Source organism: Saimiri boliviensis, chromosome 6 (assembly GCF_048565385.1).
Source record: "Saimiri boliviensis isolate mSaiBol1 chromosome 6, mSaiBol1.pri, whole genome shotgun sequence".
In the NCBI taxonomy this organism is placed as follows: domain Eukaryota; kingdom Metazoa; phylum Chordata; class Mammalia; order Primates; family Cebidae; genus Saimiri; species Saimiri boliviensis.
In genome coordinates, this window is record NC_133454.1 from 52,653,093 (window position 1) to 52,661,380 (window position 8,288).

At 44.0% G+C, this 8,288-nt stretch overlaps 1 pseudogene; it reads right to left on the reverse strand.

Annotated features, from left to right (window-relative positions):
* Positions 1-301: 301 nt before the first annotated feature.
* Positions 302-7,596, reverse strand: LOC101032372 (cleavage and polyadenylation specificity factor subunit 5-like; annotated as a pseudogene).
* Between the last annotated feature and the right edge of the window lie 692 nt (positions 7,597-8,288).

Here is an 8,288-nt window from a genome sequence, read left to right on the forward strand (position 1 = left end):
TGCCTGTCATCCCAGCTACTCAGAAGGCGGAGGCAGGAGAATCACATGCGCGTGCGCACATGTGCGTGTGTGTGTGTGTGTGTGTGTATAGAGCAGAGTCTCACTTTGTTGCCCAGGCTGGTCTAGAACTCTCGAGCTCAAGCAGTTCTCCTGCCCCAGCCTCCCAAAGTACCGAGATTACAGGGGTGAGTCACCATGCCCAGTCTAACCCAAAAATCTTTTCTATCACATACATTCTTCTACACTGTGTATAGCTGTGCTCACAGAAATGGCTTCTTTTACTTCTCCAGTACACAGGAATTCAGTTGTATATAAATTTGAAACTGCTCAACAGCTGAGGGAGACTGGAAATGATAGGTCCATACCTAGTCCATTGTTACACAATTCAAACAATGGTGCAGCTATGACCTTGTAATTTTTAGAAATTGCAAACAAGGCTTTTTCTTGAAGTTGAGCCAGAAACAACTTCTTATGTTCCTTAGTCTTAGTAATATGTGCAGAAATATATGGATGCTGAGGAGCTTTAAAGTTTGTTCTCTACCAGTTACCAATGCAGTTGTCAGTGACTCAGTCTTGCATCTTGCAGAACTCCATCTTGATGACCCAGTATCCCAGTCATTAAGCATTTAGTCCTTCAACTTCATCTTCTCCTGGGTTAAGTTCGCCATCAGGTAATTTTTTCTTTTTTTTTTTTTCTTGAGACAGAGTCACCCAGGCTGTAGTGCAGTGGTTCAATCTCTGCTCACTGCAACCCCCCTCTGCCTCCCAGTTTCAAGCGATTCTCTGCCTCGGCCTCCCAAGTAGCTGGGATTACAGACACATGCCGCCATGCCTGGCTAATTTTGTATTTTTTTTTTTAAAGGCGGGGTTTCACCATGTTGGTCAGGCTGGTCTTGAACTCTCGACCTCAGGTGATCTGCCCGCCTTGGCCTCCAAAGTGTTTGGATTACAGGCGTGAGCCACCACACCTGGCCGGCTAATTTTGTATTTTTACTAGAGATTGGCTTTCCCCATGTTGACCATGCTGGTCTTGAACTCTTGACCTCAAGGTATCCACCTGCCTTGGCCTCCCAAAGTGCTGGGATTACAGGCATAAACCATGGCACCTGGCCTACCACCAGGACCTTCACCAATCTAGCTTTCACCTGCCTCCTGACCTTCACCAACTTGAGGAAAGTTGCTCCCAGCTGTCGCAGTAATACATAGAGTAGCCAGGCTGGTACTCATGAACAATCAGAATCTCCTACATTTCTCCATATTTCACGTTTATCCAATTCTTCCCTCATTTGCTGAAATCTGAACAGGGCTGTCTTTCTCATATAGGGGCTCTTTCATGCCAAAAGTATAATTGATAGCCAGGAGCAGTGGCTCACACCTATAATCCCAGCACTTTGGGAGGCTGAGGTGGGAAGGTCACCTGAGGTCAGGAGTTCAAGACCAGCCTGGTCAACATGGCAAAACCCCATCCCTACTAAAATACAAAAATTAGCTGGGTGTGGTGGCACACATCTATAATCCCAGCTACCTGGGATGCTGAAGCAGGAGAATTGCTTGAACCCAGGAGGCAGAGGTTGCAGTGAGCCAAGATTGTGCCACTGTATTCCAGCATGGGCAACAGAGCAAGACTCCTTAAAAAAAAAAAAAAAAAAAAAAAGCCTGGGCTCAGTGGCTCACGCCTATAATTCCAGCACTCTGGGAGGCTGAGGCAGGCGGATCACAAGGTCAAGAGATCGAGACCATTCGGGTCAACGCAGTGAAACCCAGTATCCACTAAAAATACAAAAAATTAGCTGGGCATGGTGATGCTCGCCTGTAGTCCCAGCTACTGGGGAGGCTGAGGCAGGAGAATTGCTTGAACCCAGGAGGCAGAGGTTGCAGTAAGCCGAGATCACGCCACTGTACTCCAGCCTGGCATCAAAGCAAGACTGTCTTAAAAAAAAAAAAAAAGGATAATTGATAATAGGATACAGGTTGATGGTGTGCTCCAGGGTGAGGGGCTTGGTCTGCTGGATGTACTTGTTCTTGAACTAATTGGGCTCCTCCTCTGTGGCCAGCTAGTCTTCCAGTGATTAGGCAGTAGGTACCACAGACATGCTGATGAGCAGAAAAGGGAAGCCAGGGGAGACTTTTTTCACGCAGGCAACAGTTTTCTGCAACACCCTCAGCTGCAACCATTGCCCATGCTTAATCTGTGTGATCTGATATGTGGAAAAACCCTAAGGAATACATTAAAAAAACACTTGAACTAATAAGTGAGTTCAGCAAAGTTGTAAGCTATAAGATCAATATACAAAAATTAACTATATTTTTACATACAAGTAGTGAAAATTTCTATATGCAATCAATGAAAATTCTGAGAATAAAAGAAAATAAGTCTATGTATTTTCTCAAGAAAAAATTATTTTAAAAAATAAATCTATGTATAATAACATCAAAAAATAAAATATGTAGATATACATTTAACAAAAGAAATATAAAACTTGTACACTGGGCTGGGCACAGTGGCTCACACCTGTTATCCCAGCACTCTGGAAAGCCTAGGTCAGGAGTTTGAGACCAGCCTGGCCAACGTGGCGAAACCCTGTCTCTACTAAAAATACGAAAAAATTACCCAGGCGTGGTGACTCATGCCAGTAATCACAGCTGAAGTTGGAGAATCGCTTGAACCCAGGAGGTGGAGGTTGCAGTAAACTGAGATTGCATCATTGCACTCCAGCCTGGACAACAAGAGCAAGATTCGGTCTCCAAAAAAAAAAAAAAAAAAAAACTCGTACACTGAAGAGAACAAAACATTGTTAAATAAATTAAAGAAGATCTAAATAAATGGAAAAACATCCTGTATTCATGGATTAAAAGACATAATATTAATATGGCAATACTACTCAAATTCATCTACAAATGCAATGCAATCCCTAGCTAGCAAAATTCTAATTGGCTTTTTTTGCAGAAATTCACCAGTTGATCCTAAAATTCATATGAAAACATAAAGGACCCACACTAGCTCAAACAACCTTTTTTTTTTTTTTTTTTTTTTTTTTTGAGACGGAGTTTCGCTCTTGTTACCCAGGCTGGAGTGCAATGGCGCGATCTCGGCTCACCGCAACCTCCGCCTCCTGGGTTCAGGCAATTCTCCTGCCTCAGCCTCCTGAGTAGCTGGGATTATAGGCACGCGCCACCATGCCCAGCTAATTTTTTGTATTTTTAGTAGAGACGGGGTTTCACCATGTTGACCAGGTTGGTCTCGATCTCTCGACCTTGTGATCCACCCGCCTCGGCCTCCCAAAGTGCTGGGATTACAGGCTTGAGCCACCGCACCCGGCCTCAAACAACCTTTAAAAAAGAAACAAAACAAAAAATAATAATTAGGCTGGGCACGGTGGCTCATGCCTGTACTCTCAGCACTTTGGGAGGCCGAGGTATGTGGATCACCTGAAGTCAGGAGTTGAGACCAGCCTGGCCAACCAGTGAAACCCCATCTCCACTAAACAAAAAATTAGCCAAGCATGGTGGCAGACGCCTATAATCCCAGCTACTCAGGAGGCTGATGCAGGAGAATCGCTTGAACACAGGAGGTGGAGGTTGCAGTGAGCCGAGCTCACACCACTACACTCCAGCCTGGGCAATAAGAGCAAAACTCCGTCTCGAAAAAAAAAATTTAAAAAGATTTAAGAAAAGAAGAACATAGGTCAGGTGTAGTGGCTTACTCCTATAATCCTAGTGCTGTGGGAAGCCAAGGCAGGAGGATTCCTTGAGGCCAGGAGTTTAAGACCAACCTGGACAGCAAAGTTGAATTCTATCTCTAATAAAAAAAATTTTTTTTAATCAGCTAGGCATGGTGGTACACACTTGTGATCCCAGCTACTCAGAAAGCTGAGGTGGGAGGATCGGGTGAGCCCAGGAGATCAAGGCTACAGTGAGCCATGACACTCCAAATTGAGTGATAGAGTGAGACCCTGTCTCTCAGAAGTAGAAATAAACCAGGTGCAGTGGTTTACACCTGTAATTCCAATACTTTGGGAGGCCAAGGCAGGCAGATCACTTAAAGTCAGGAGTTTGAGACCAGCCTGGCCAACATGGCAAAACCCTATCTCTACTAAAAACACATAAAACAATTAACCAGGCATGGTAGCACGTGCCTATAATCCCAGCTACTCGGGAGGCTGAAGCAGGAGGATCCCTTGAACCTGGGAGGCACCACTGCACTCCACCCTGGGTGGCAAAGGGAGACTCCATCTCAAAACTAGAATAAAAATAAAATAAGAATGAGGATGGAGAACTCATACTTCCCAATTTTAAAACTTACTATAATATTGCAGTAATTAAGAGAGTACAGTACTGGAAAAAATAATATAGATCAATGGAATAGAAGTAAGAGTCCAGACATAAAACCTTTTTATGGCCAACTAATTTTTGACAAGGATTCTAAGACAATTCAATGGGAAAAGAATCGTGTTTTCAACAAATGGTGCTGGGACAATGGCATAGCCACGTGCAAAATAAACAAAAAAATCCTGGACTTCCATTCCACACCATAGACAAAAATGAACTTAAAATGGATTTTAGACCTAAATATATGAACTAAATCTATAAAACTTTTAGAAGAAAATGTAAAAGTAAGTCTTTTTTTTTTTTTTTTTTTTTTGAGATGGAGTCGCTCGGTTGCCCAGGCTGGAGTGCAGTGGCACAATCTCGGCTCACTGCAACCTCTGCCTCCTGGGTTCAAATGATTCTCATGCCTCAGCCACCTGAGTAGCTGGAATTACAGGCGTGCATCAGCACGCTTGGCTAATTTTTGTGTTTTTAGTAGAGGTGGGATTTCACCATGTTGGTCAGGCTGGTCTTGAACTCCAGACCTCAAGTGATCTGCCCACCTCAGCCTCCCAAAGTGCTGGAATTACAGGCATGAGCCACAGTGCCCGGCCTGAGCAATGATTTTTTAGCTATGACATAAAAAGCACAATGGACAAAATAAATAATAGATAAATTGGACTACATCAAAATTAAAATATAAATAACAATTAGAATAATATTGGTAGTAACTTATTAAAATTTTGTGCTGCAAATGGTAACATTAAGAAAGTGAGAAAACAACGTACAGAATGGGAGCAAGTATTTGCAAAACATATAAATCACTCTATCAAAGAATTTACAACGTAATAATAAAAAGACAAATAATAAAAGACTTAAAAGTGAGCAGCCAAGCATGGAGGCTCATGCCTGTAATCCCAGCACTTTGGAGGCCCAAGTGGGAAGATCACTTGAGCTTAGGAGTTCAATATCAGCCTGGGCAACATAGGGAGACCATATCTCTACAAAAAATTTTAAAGACTAGCCAGGTGTGGTGACACATGCCTGGAGTCCTAGTTACTCAAGAGGCTGAGGCAGGAGGATTGCTTGAGACCAGGAGGTTGAGAGTGTAGTGAGCCATGGTCATGCCACTGCACTCCAGCCTGGGTGACAGAGCAAGACCTATCCCAGGAAAAAAAAAAAAAAAAAGATAGACAAATAGAAAATTAGGGCATGAAAAGACAGTCAACACCATTAATCATTAGGGAAATCAAAACCACTGTGAGATAACACTTCATACCCATTAGGATGGCTAAAATAAAAAGGACAATGACAAGTGTTGGTGACAATGTGAAGAAATTGGGACTCTCATACATTGCTGGTGGGAATGCAAAATGGTGCAGCCACTTTAGAAAAACACCTGGACAGCCGGGCGCGGTGGCTCAAGCCTGTAATCCCAGCACTTTGGGAGGCCGAGGCGGGTGGATCACAAGGTCAAGAGATCAAGACCATCCTGGTCAACATGGAGAAACCCCGTCTCCACTAAAAATACAAAAAATTAGCTGGGCATGGTGGCGCATGCCTGTAATCCCAGCTACTCAGGAGGCTGAGGCAGGAGAATTGCCTGAACCCAGGAGGCGGAGGTTGCGGTGAGCCGAGATCGCGCCATTGCACTCCAGCCTGGGTAACAAGAGCGAAACTCCGTCTCAAAAAAAAAAAAAAAAAGAAAAACACCTGGACAGTTCTTCAAAAAGTTAAACATGGAACTGCCATATGGCACAGCAATTCCACTCCTAGGTATATGCCCAAGAGAACCAAAAACATATGTTCACATAAAAATTTGCACACGAATATTCCTAGCAGTATTATTCATAATAGCCAAAAAGCAGAAACAACTCTATGTGCATCAACTGATGAATATATAATAAAATGTGGTATATTCATACACTAGACTATTATATAGCAATATAGAGAAATGAAGCTGGATATGGTGGCTCAAGCCTGTAAACCCAGCATTTTGGGAGGCCAAGGCAGGCGGATCACGAGGTTAAGAGATTGAGACCATCATGGCCAACATGGTGAAACCCCATCTTTACTAAAAATACAAAAATTAGCTAGGTGCCAGGCGCAGTGGCTCAAGCCTGTAATCCCAGCACTTTGGGAGGCCGAGGCGAGTGGATCACGAGGTCAAGAGATCGAGACCATCCTGGTCAACATGGTGAAACCCCATCTCTACTAAAAATACAAAAAATTAGCTGGGCATGGTGGCGCGTGCCTGTAATCCCAGCTACTCAGGAGGCTGAGGCAGGAGAATTGCTTGAACCCAGGAGGCGGAGGTTGCGGTGAGCCGAGATCGCGCCATTGCACTCCAGCCTGGGTAACAAGAGTGAAACTCCGTCTCAAAAAAAAAAAAAAAAAATTAGCTAGGTGTAGTGCCAGGCTCCTGTAGTCCCAGCTACTAGGGACGCTGAGGCAGGAGAATTGCTTGAACCCAGGAGGCGGAGGCTGTAGTGAGCCAAGACTGCCCCACTGTACTCCAGCCTGGGAGACAGAGTAAGACTCCATGTCAAAAAAGAGAAGAAAGAAAGGAAAGAAGGAAGGAAGGAAGGAAGGAAAAGAAAACAAAGAAGGGAGAGAAAGAGAGAAGGAGGGAAGGAGGGAAGGCAGGCAGGCAGGCAGGTGTGCGCAGTGACTCATGCCTGTAATCCCAGCACTTTGGTGGGAGTTTGAGACCAGTCTGGGTGATGAAACCCTGTCTTTACTAACATACAAAAAATTATCTGGGCGTGGTGGCATGTACCTGTAGTCCTAGCTACTTGGGAGGCTGAGGCAGGTAAATCACTTGAACCTGGGAGGCAGAGGTTGCAGTGAGCCAAAGTTGTGCCACTGTACTCCAGCCTGGGTGACCGAGCAAGACTCCATCTCCAAAAAAAAATAATAAATAAAAATAAATAAAGAAATGAATACCAATGCTGGGGGCTGGGTGCAGTGGCTCCCAGCACTTTGGGAGGTCAAGCCGGCTGGATCACTTGAGGTCAGGAGTTGGAGACCAGCCTGGCCAACATGGTGAAACCTTGTCTCTACTAAAAACACAAAAATTAGCCAGGTGTGGTGGTGCGTCCCTGTCATGCCAGCTACTCAGGAGGCTGAAGCAGGAGAATCGCCTGAACCCTGGCAGCAGAGGATGCAGTGAGCTGACATCGTGCTACTGCACTCCAGCTTGGGCAACAGAGTGAGACTGTGTCTCAAAAAAGAAAACAGCAACAACAACAGCAACAACAACAACAACAAAATGAATACCGATGCCATAACGTGGCGGAACCTTAAAAATGTTACCTTAAGTGAATGAAACCAGAAGAAAAAGTCATATTTTGTATGATTTTATTTATAAGACATGTCCAGAATAGACAAATCGATAAAAACAGAAGGTAGAATAGGGTTTGTCTAGGGCTGGAAGGATTGAAGGGGAGGGGGAGGATGGGGAATGATGACTAGTGGAGATCGCGTTTCATTTAGGGTGACGAAATGCTGGAAATTTAGGTCATGGTGATGATTACACAAGTATGGGAATATATTAAAACCATTACATTGTATACTTAAGTGGCTGAATTTTATGGTATGTGAATTCTATCTCAATAAAGGTATTAACATTTTTTACTTAAAAAATTCATCAGGAAGAAATTCTCTCCTTTAGGCCGGGCACCATGGCTCACGCCTATAATCCTAGCACTTTGGGAAACCCTGTCTCTACTAAAAATAAAAAATAAAAGATAAAAAGGACCCGGGTGTGGTGGCATGTGCCTGTAGTCCCAGCTACTCAGGAGACAGGTAGGAGAATCATTTGAACCCGGGAGGCAGAGGTTGCAGTGATCTGAGACAGCACCACTGCACTCCAACCTGGTGACAGAGCAAGATTCCATCTCAAGAAAAAGAAAAAGAAAAAAAGACTTTTCCTCCCTTACCTATGGAGACCCAGCTAAAGGGAGTTCAATAAAGCAGGA